The sequence below is a fragment of the Python bivittatus genome, unplaced genomic scaffold (assembly GCF_059951505.1).
Source record: "Python bivittatus isolate LINGU-HERP-01145 unplaced genomic scaffold, Pbiv_v1 ctg000070_np1212, whole genome shotgun sequence".
Classification (NCBI taxonomy): Eukaryota; Metazoa; Chordata; class Lepidosauria; order Squamata; family Pythonidae; genus Python; species Python bivittatus.
Window position 1 is genome coordinate 14468696 of NW_028277034.1, and position 10538 is coordinate 14479233.

The window sequence follows — 10538 nt, forward strand, 5'->3', positions numbered from 1 at the left end:
GAGAAGACCTACCAGCTACCAAAGGCAGAGTCATAGCTGAACAAGTGTAAATTTCACTGTCAAAGTCCTTCTTCTCAGTCGGGTTCTAAGAGAAGAAGAATGTCCTTTGGATTTCCTTTCCCAAATTCCAAGAACATCAAATCTTGGGATCTATCCTTGGTCCAGTCCTTGGTGCCGTAAGATATAATAATGTCTGGGTTTCAAAATGAATGCTCCCACTTTTTTTTTTCTAGAGCTAAGTAGCATTTAGAAGCTCCCCAAGGAGCTGGACAGTTTGGAAAAGCCAGAGGTGGATAAGCCTATGACTGTCAGCCTATCAGGATATTATCTGGGGAACAAGGAAACCAATGAAAATATTCCATACCATAACTTGTGTTGACAGTAAATATATACTCAAAAAGTTTATTATTTCAGGTGAGAACACTACTGAAAAGTAATACCAAAAGGAGATTGGAGGAAATGGGAAAAACAACAACAACTGCAGGAAGTTGTCCCCCTTTTCTACTGGTTTTTATTAGATGTTCCTGAGAGTTGAGATCTGTATATTTGGAGATGCCCAGTTTGAAGAAGCTGGAATATAATAAGGCAATGTATACATATTAATTAATTAAATTAAATTTAATTCTATTTTTTAAAATGATTTACATGGATCCCCAATTTATATGGATCCCCAAACTGCTCACTAACTCTGTCTGGGGGAATGCCACCCTAACCAGAATCAAAGATGGTTAATATAAAGCCTGTTCTTCCTTATCCAGACCTCCATAGCCTCCAAACACTGGGAAAGAACCTTGATGGCATCCATTCTGTGGCCTGGGGCAGAGATGTTCAATCGTCAACATATTGATGATGGATATCATCAATGTCCTGATAATACCTAACCCTGCCTGATGCCCCTTTCCCAGTTGCCCTTTCATGTAGAAGTGAAATAGGAGTGGGGACAAAGAGGAACTCTGAAGCACCCCACAGTGCAAAAGTCTAGAGCTGGACCTCTTAGTCCCTATCAACATTGAATGGAACTGGCATCAAAGGAAGGAGGAGAACCACTGTAAAACCACACCCTCCACTCCCAACTCCCTAGGCCAGTCCAGAAGGCTATCACAATTGATGGTATCAAAAGCCACTGAGAGATGGAGAAGTGAATGTGCTAGCATGAACGCAGCACCCCAAACCTGAGCCCACCAAAGATCACTGACTATTGTAATCAGTGCTGCCTGAGTACTACAATCTGGTCTGAAACCTGACTGTGAGAATCCAGATAATCCACTTCCTCCAAACTGTCACACATTTTTCCTATGAAGTTGAGCTAATGAAGTTGCTTTCAAAAGAGAGGAAGACAGACAGGAGTAAATGCATAGAATGCTTTATCACCACCTGTGTAACTAACAGCATTTTATACAAGTCTACTCAGAAGAAAGTCCTGTTCAGTTTAGTAGGCTCACTGATCCATGGATGTGTGAATACAGGATTTGTAGTCTTAATATTAAGAAATATTACCATTATGGCTTGCACATTCCTATGAATAATATCTCTTTTATCTCTTTTTATCAGATAGTATCATTTCTCTGAATACCTTTCATATTCATATGAAGGTTTCACAAAGGGCTGGGCAAGTAGTAATTTATGGTGCTGGAAAATATTTTTAATATTAGTGGGTTTCAATGAAAGCCTGAAGACTCATGTGTGGAATCAGAAAGTATTTCTTTAATGATTCAATATCCCTGATAGTTAAAAAGCAAAATGCAGTAGGATTTAGATATAAGGTAGAGAAGCACAAACTACATTGAGCAATACAGTTTTTTGCCAATGAAATCTAAGAAACATCCTGGACAGGGGGTTGAAAGTGATACTATGGAAAGCTATGTAGAAGTCTGTCATAGCTAAATAGTGTTAAGATCACAGGGTGACTCTTCTGGATTTTTCATCAGTCACAGCTTTGTGTAAGTAAATGCCATACATTCTAGCATTTCAATGAAATCTCTTCCCCAAGAGTTTTTAAACAACATATCCAAATCAGAAAGTCTAGACTTTATATTTAGGTTCATGAAAACACTTTACTTAAACACCTTACTGAATCATATATAGCATGCTGCATAAAAACACTCTATGAATATTAGATTTTGTTTAGAAGTGATTAAGTTGCCAGTCCTCATCATTGCAACCTTCCCAATGTCAAGAAAATGAACATAGTGAAAGGCAAATGCATATGACATGTTGCTCCTTTGTTAAACCTATGCTACATAGGTTTTGGTGTAGAGCAATGCACGCAATTACTGTGTATCATCAACTATTTTCCAATACAGCTCAGGAGTCCATTATATTAACATGTGACAATTTGCTGTATCAAGATGAACAAAGTGAACTTAAAAACAACAGTCTTTTCCCACTTCATACTATTCAAACTGCTTATATATATGACCCTCAGAGATAGCCAAAAATCTAAATAATAATCCAAGACTTTCTGAGCTGGGGAACACATTTGGAATTTCAGAAGCATGTCATGGTCATTCTTATAAAATTGCTGCCATGATGGACATGACCAAGAAGCCATCTAATGGGAACAATCCCGATATCCCCATCTATTCCTATAGGAAGACCTGTACCATTGAGCGTATCTCTGACCCATTCCTCTCTGCTCTCCTGGAGTGCTAGGTAGCCATCCTTGAGTGGCAGAAAACTAGACCAGCATGAAATTTGCTGACCCATTGCAAATCCCTATTTTGTCTCTATTGCCCATTTCAGTTATTACACTCACCTGACTTCCTTCCAAGGGAATGGGTGACAATCCTAACAAACTTTACATACTTTGAGACTGCATTTCAACAGTGTCAGAAAAGGGAAAAACATTAGTTTGATGTTGGTGCAGCTAAGGTTGACTTAAGTCTGTTTCACTCATCGGCTTGGAAGGAGATGAAGGCAACATCACAGAAACACAGTAGAAAAAAAAAAGATGTTTTTAGGGCATGTTTGTACTGTAGTTAGGTGCAATAAAACCTGACATTTAAATTTTGTAAAAATGCCCTATGAGGACTATGTAGAACCCACAGACATTGTTGGAAATAAAGATAAAATGGAAGGCTGACATGTTTATTTGTTGTGTACTAGCTTCCTTTTTTTATATGTATGTAATCAATCAATCAATATTTTATTACAGTCACAGTCCAGAATTACAAATAAAATACAAATTTGTACAAATACAAATACATTAAAATGAAATAAAACAAAACATGATAATATTAATGGTGGAATCATCAGTTGGCATTCAAAGTCTGCCTAACTTTACAGACAGTGTAACAAAATTTAGCTACGTTCAAAGAAACTGAATCATACTGATGAGATAGCAACAAGTGTACATAAAAAAGATCAGAATTTCCCAGGTATTTTATCAAATAGGGAGTTATAAAATGGGTTCGTGAGTCCTTATAGAAGGTACAGTATAGCAGGACATGAGCTGTAGTTTCAATAGCCCCTTGTCCACAGGGGCACAATCTCAGCTTATATGGAACTTTTTTGTATCAGCCCTCCAAAACTGGTGTAGGAAGAACATTGCAACATGCTAGAGTTAGTGCCCTTCGGAATTTGGAGACAGTTATATAATGTAAGTATCTCACTGGTTTATAAAAATGGGCTTGACTGCTCAAGAAAATGTCCTTAGGTAGAGCAGACTGGTCCTGTTGGACTTCTAGATCTTTGATACGTTGTTTAAATGCACTAACTGCATGCTGATAGCCCATTATTAGGAACACCTCCCTGGATAAGCCAAGATGTTGCAGTTTTTGTGAATTATATGTATGTATGTATGCATGTAAAAAAAAAAAAGGCAGGAATATTCTTGCACAAAGCCCAGGAAAAAGGAACATACACTCGTGAAATATCTTAGGAGGACTAGAGGTATCCTAGGAACTTTGCAGTCATACATGTGGAGAAATTAGAGAAATTGCCCTTTAAAATGCAACAGCCAAGTGTCTAGGTACAAAAAGGCAGATTGTCTCTGCAGAAAATAAATAAAGGGGAGTAAGGAAACAAAGAATGACAGGCAGTAACAATCGCACAGATAACATTGCAAAGAAAAATAAATAAATGAGTATATCTTATCCTGCTACCTACTTGGGCTTCAAAGAACAGGCAGAATTTGTTACGTCTGAGACAACATCTCCATACTTGAGTGAGATGGGTTGTTTTTAATAATTCTAACCTTGTATTACCAAAGTCACCTGGTTCCAGCCAGATGGGTTGCTGTGAAAAATGTGTTAAAAATAGATCATTTAATCAGCCTGCAGCAAGGCCATTCCATAGTGCTATTGAAAGGCTAGCTCCATCAAACTCCTCCTCTTTTTCTGCACGAGTCATTATATAAAACTACTATTTAACTTTAATTAGGCTTATCTTTCATCTTCCCTCTTCATTCTGTTCTGCTTTGGCGATATGCCTTTTAAACTGTAAGCATGTAAAGCAGGGACTCTCTTTTTCATTGAATAGATGTAAGCTGCTCTTTGGCTGAAGAATAAGATAGCAAAGGTTAATTTAAAGAAAAATACAATTCACTCATTACTCCTTCATTAGACTTTTATTTACTTGACAGTCTGTGGGAGCACTACTGAGTTATACTAGAATGCAGAGGTTTGTCACAGCAGAAGTACATCATGTAGGGTTATAGATTAATTTTATGCACACATTCCCTGCTAAACAATTATTTGTACCTATCACTCCTATGTTTTTGTCTTTCCATTTTTACCAGATATATTAAGCAGGACTGTAAATATTGCTGGGTATCTTTGTAATCTATTATTTTAGAGATATTAATATCTATGTAATGTTTGCATTCAGAAATCATTTAAGTGTGGAATGATGAGCAACCTTAATATATTAATATCATCTACCATGTATATATGTTTTTCACACTATCATCTTTTGTTATACTCCTTTGCATCTTGTTGAAATTAAAAATAATTTTGTGTGTGCAATCTGACTGCTTTTAAAAATATACTTCAGTGAATTTAATGTCATTAAAGGTGCTGCTGCTGATAAAAGGTGTCAATTTTCTTTCTACTTTATCAAATCATGAGTTTTGATCAAAGGACCAACAACCTATTTTAGGGTATCTACTTTGCAGGAATAAAAGCCATTAGATAGCTGTACCTGGATGACAGAAACACTGTTGCTAAGCAAAAGGAAGTTTCAGACCATGATAAAACAGCAGAGCAAATGAAATAGGAATTTCCCCAAAGTATGTAATATTTAATGAGCTGTTAAATCAAATGAAGAAAGGGAAATTGGCACAAGCCAGGGAAGTGAACAGGAGAGTGTGTGTAGAGCAAAGAGGCACTTAGCTTGAGACTATTTTGGGAGCAGAATTTCCAGAGTTGGAAAGTCTTCAGTCTTTTTTTCTTCATCGTCTTCTTTGATTGGCTAAGAGACAGGTGCTCCAGAAGGTGATGGCAGAAGTATCCCAGGCTTCCTAGCATGTTATTTAATAAACTACATTACATCTGTGTTGCCTGCATGCCTACCACTGTTAGCTTGTTCAATCAATCCAGTTACAGGAGTTCATGAGAGACACCTGACCATGAGGCAATTTCTTGGGCTTACACGCCAGGCTGGCCATATAGCACATTACGCCTTTTTTTGGCTTAGTGCATCATGTGAATTCAGACACCATTAACAATAGATTACTTTTATTTTTTTTCAACTGGTTATGTCTAATCTGGCCAGTGAACTTAGAAATAGTCTGGTGTCACACTAATCAGCCACAATGTAGTTTGCTTTTTCAGAGGTATATAAGGGGATTGACTTTGTCCTCTTCTATGACTCTCATCCTATTGCTTTTCTTGGCTTTCTGGCAAACCAAATTCTTTTCTTGTCCATGTGCTATCCAAGGGACACATTTCTCTCCTCCACTTTTTTTTTTTTTTCCCATAGGAGGGGTGATGTTAAAGTATGGAAATACTGTATTACAAGGATTGGCAGTAGAGACACCAGCTTTTTATAATGGTATGCTGGTAGATAGGTGTTGGAAATCAGTATAAATAACCAGTTAGAAACAGGTGGCTTACATTCTGAGAGATACTCCCTTTTTCATAGTTCTTTATTTTGTTTAAACAGACATTTTCATAGAATCATAGAACAGAAGGGTTGGAAGGAATCTTGGAGGCCATCTAACCCATCCCCTGGCTACAACATCCCTGAGAGATGGAAATCCAGCCTCTGTTTAAATGCCTCCAGTGAAGGAGAGTTCCTCACCTCCCGAGGCAGTCTGTCGCAATGTTGAAAAGCTCTTATGGTTAGAAAGTTTTTTCTGATGTTCAGCCGCAACCTACTTTTTCGTAATCCAAATGCATTGTTTCTTGACTTGTCTTCTGGAACAACTCTGAATGATTCTTCCTGTCTTTGTGATAGTCCTTCAGATATTTAAAGCCAGCTATCATGTCTCCCTCCCTGCAGTCATCTCTTCTCCAGGCTAAACATAATCAGTGCCTCCAACCTTTCTTTGTAAGCTTTTCCTTTCAGACTCATCATTTTGGTTACCTTTCTGTTCCAATATCTTTTGGCTTCTGGCAATATCTTCTGACAAAAATTTATCTTCATGTAGTTGATGAATTTCAGTTAGGATATTTTCTTAATTTTCAAGGAAGTGTGTTAAATATCTTGAATGTTTTTTTGTTGGGGAAGGCACTTATAGTATTGGCCATGATGGAGACTTCCTGCTTTTAAAAAAAATACATAATAGAGAATATAATGTGTTATTTCTTATTGATGCAGCAATAATGGAACCATTCTCAGAGGTCCCACCTTCCCAAAGCCCCTGAACTACATAATTCTAGACTATAATTCCACAGGATAATCACTAAAAAAAGTTCTGTTTTGCTGTTACTAATCCCGTTCCACACATTCAATATTGTGAAAATCACCTCTCAGTGTAAGGGGTCCAAAATCTGCTCAAATTCTTGAAAAGTCCAGTTTTGACAACTTTCATTCTGGCTCTAATTTATATACCATAAATTTATAAGAACAGAATTTAGAGCTGCAGACTTCAAAGTTCTGCAAAATAAGGCATTTTATTTGCTGTGGAACAAATTGACAATCATACAGTTAACATGAAGGCTGGAAGGATCAAGGTCAGATGCAAAAACTAGATAGGTCTGAAAAAAAATGCAGAGATGTCAGTTGCTCCTTCCACTAAGAAATGAGTGGCTTTCAGGTTATTGGGAAAAAGGGTAGTAAGATTTTAATCTGGGGTTGGATGGATGGACAGATACAGAAATGGCTTGAGACTTATTATTAGCATTGCTGTTTTCTCCTTGTTGACTTTTCTACTATCTGCAGTAAAACTAGCTTAAGAAAGAACTGTGCCATTGAATCTCTGCCTGCCAGCTCTTGAATTCAAGAACTGGTCTGAGTTAAGCCTGACAGTCTATAACCATTATAATGCTTAAGAGATTTATGCATTTTATTATTATGTATGATAACTAAGGCCTAGTCACTCTTGGTGTTGAAGTTTTCCTGCCATTTCATTCCCTTTTGTGGCCTCCCCTCTGCCCTTGAAATGGTCCATCTGTTCACTCAGCAAATTTTCTGAAATCATGGTTTGTCCAACCACTCAGTTCTTATTGAGCGCACAATTCATGGCGCATTTTGGGCAGGATCAATTTCAAGTGTTGGATCTTAAATTCCAACTATCCTCAGCCCATCATTCATGGGATGACAACATTCATGATGGGGAGACAAATACCATTTGATTTTGCAACAGCACTTAGAATCTTTTCTATGTACATAGCATCTGCTGTGGGATATCTTCACTTAAAATTACCATTGTTTCCTTATTTCAGGGGCTTTTAGCTGCATCATCTCCTTGTCACCTTGTTCATGTATATCAGGCACTCCATGTTTTATATGACTTGAGGCTCTGGGTGATCTATGAAAAGGTTTTCTTTCTTCTTTCATAAGGTGCTTAATTTATAGGAGCAATGGTCAATGCAACCAAGACATCTGCTTTCCTACCTCTACAATAGTAATGTATGCTATATTATCTAGCATGCTACACTTTTTCAGTAACTGAAGGCCTCAGGGAGACTGTTGCCTTTGTTGTTCATTTTGATTAGATCCTTTACAGCATGGCCGTTCCAGATTCAGATGTCAGATGCTTCATCTCTCTCTATCCTACTTTCTGTCAAAAAGCCCCTCCCCCAGTGGCTGGTTATATTTTCACCATGGAGATTCCTTTTTCACTTTCTGCACTGATGCATGTTCTTACCACCAATGCATCTACGCTCGGCTAGGTTGCTCATCCTTGATCTCTGCATCAAAGGCACGACGTTAGAGACTTTGTATGGCATCAACAAGATGGATTTTCCATGAACATGTCTTTTTTTCCTCCAAAGCTGCCTCTGCATTCCATTTGAGTCAGGACATTATACTGCTTACCTTCTTTACTGGCCTATTCCCCTCAACAACCTGCTCCATTCTCTGGTAGTCTGAAGGACATCTACCTTCTATATGAACTGGACAACATTGCTCTCAAGCTCATCAGGGCCAACCTAAAAGGAGTCTCCAATATTTGGCAAAATGGATTGTGGCAACCATGAAGGTTGGTTGTGAGTTGGCCAACCAGTGCCCCTTAGGATCTGTGCTTTTCTACCAGAGCAACAGTAACTTCTGCACTCTTTTTTGTGGAGTCCTCTTCCAGAGTTATGCTGGGCAGCCACTTCAACTCAGCCTTCTACTTTCATTCAACACTGGGCTTTTTTCATTTGTCTGCAAGACCTATCTCCAGGTAGTAAACTGCCCATTCACCTGTGTATCAGTCACAGAGACCCCAATGAAAAACCAATTACTAACTTGTACCTGGAGTTCTTTAAGTGGCCATACAACCTGTCCTCTTATCTCATTTGATATTAGGTGACCTTAATGTTTCTTCCAGGGATCCTCTGGGTCACTGTCAAGTATTTAGGGGATTTGGCATGAGACATACCTAGTATACCTGAAGGGCAGGCCTTATACAAACAAACAGTAAACTCTAGAACATTCTGAACATGGCTTTCCCCAGGTGCAAATGTGTGATTCAAAGAATTGCTGTTTCAGGTAATTAATCAGTGCTTTTTCTAGAAGCAGCTTGAATCTATATGAAAGAGTTATCTAATATAAACAGACTATTACTATAAGTATGCTAATTAAACCTCTGGCACTATTTGTATACATTAAATAAGAAATGATACAGGTTTCAAGTAAGTTTTGCAATACTTGCAATGGTACATTATTTGCTTAGGACAAGAGAGCTGCAGACCTATATCACAGCTTGGGAGTTCACAGGGCGTTCACTCTCTCTAACACCAACCTACCTCACAAGGCTGTTGTGGGAGTAAAATCAGAGGATGACCACTGTTTACCCTGCTTGAACTCCTAGAGAAATAATAGCAGCAGCAGCAGCAGCAGCAGCAACAATAATGTACTGAACAAGTCAGGCCATGGCTATCAAACATCAAATTCATCTGCCAGGCTATCCCACCCCCTTTACATGGACGATCTGAAGCTGTACGGAAAAACACCATCTGAAATAGAATTGCTGCTCATCACTGTCTGAATATATAGCCAAGATCTTGCAATGGAGTTTGGACTGGACATATGTGCCACCCTTGCCATTAACAGGGGAAAAATAGTGAAAACTGAAGGAATCAAGATGTCCTATCAAAATAATAACAAGAGTCTGGATGAAGATTATCACTACAAATACCTGGGCATCCTTCAAGCTGACAGCATCAAGCACACTGAAGTCAAGAAGAAGGTTAATAGTGAATACATCATGAGAGTGAAGCTCTTAAAGTCCAAACTCAGTGGAGGAAATTACCATCAAGGCAATCAACACCTGAGCAATTCCAGTAATTAGATACACAGCTGGAGTAGTTGACTGGACTCAAGCAGAACTAGAAGCCCTGGATAGGAAGGCCAGAAAAATAATGTCAGTGAATCATGCCCTTCATCCATGCAGCAATGTTGACAGACTCTACTTACCAAGAAGCAGAGGTGGGCATGCAATGTTAAAAGTACACCAGATAGTTGAAGAAGGAAAAAGGGCGTTGGAAGAATATCTGAAGGACAATGAAGATGCACTGAAGCTAGTATACCATGAAGGCTTACTGAATAACGAAGAGACCAAACTGGCCTAAAAGAAAGACCAAATGAAGAACAGAAAAGAGGCATGGCAAGGCAAAGTATTACATGGCCAGTACACAAAAAAACCTAGCAGGCAAAGCAGATAACAAGACGACCTGGCAATGGCTAAGAGCAGGAAAATTGAAGAAAAAGACAGAGGGGCTAATTCTGGCTACCCAAGATCAAGCCTTAAGAACAAATGAATACAAAGCCAGAAATGAGAACATAGCAACAGACAGCAAATGCTTCATATGAGCTTGATTTTTATCAACATGGCTCTTTGGTTGCAATGGAACAGGATGGACAAGTCATTTTTTTCTCAATTATTTTAGCAGTGTAAACTTTATATGATTAACCAAACTAACAGTGCGCTGCATATGCTGTGCAGCATG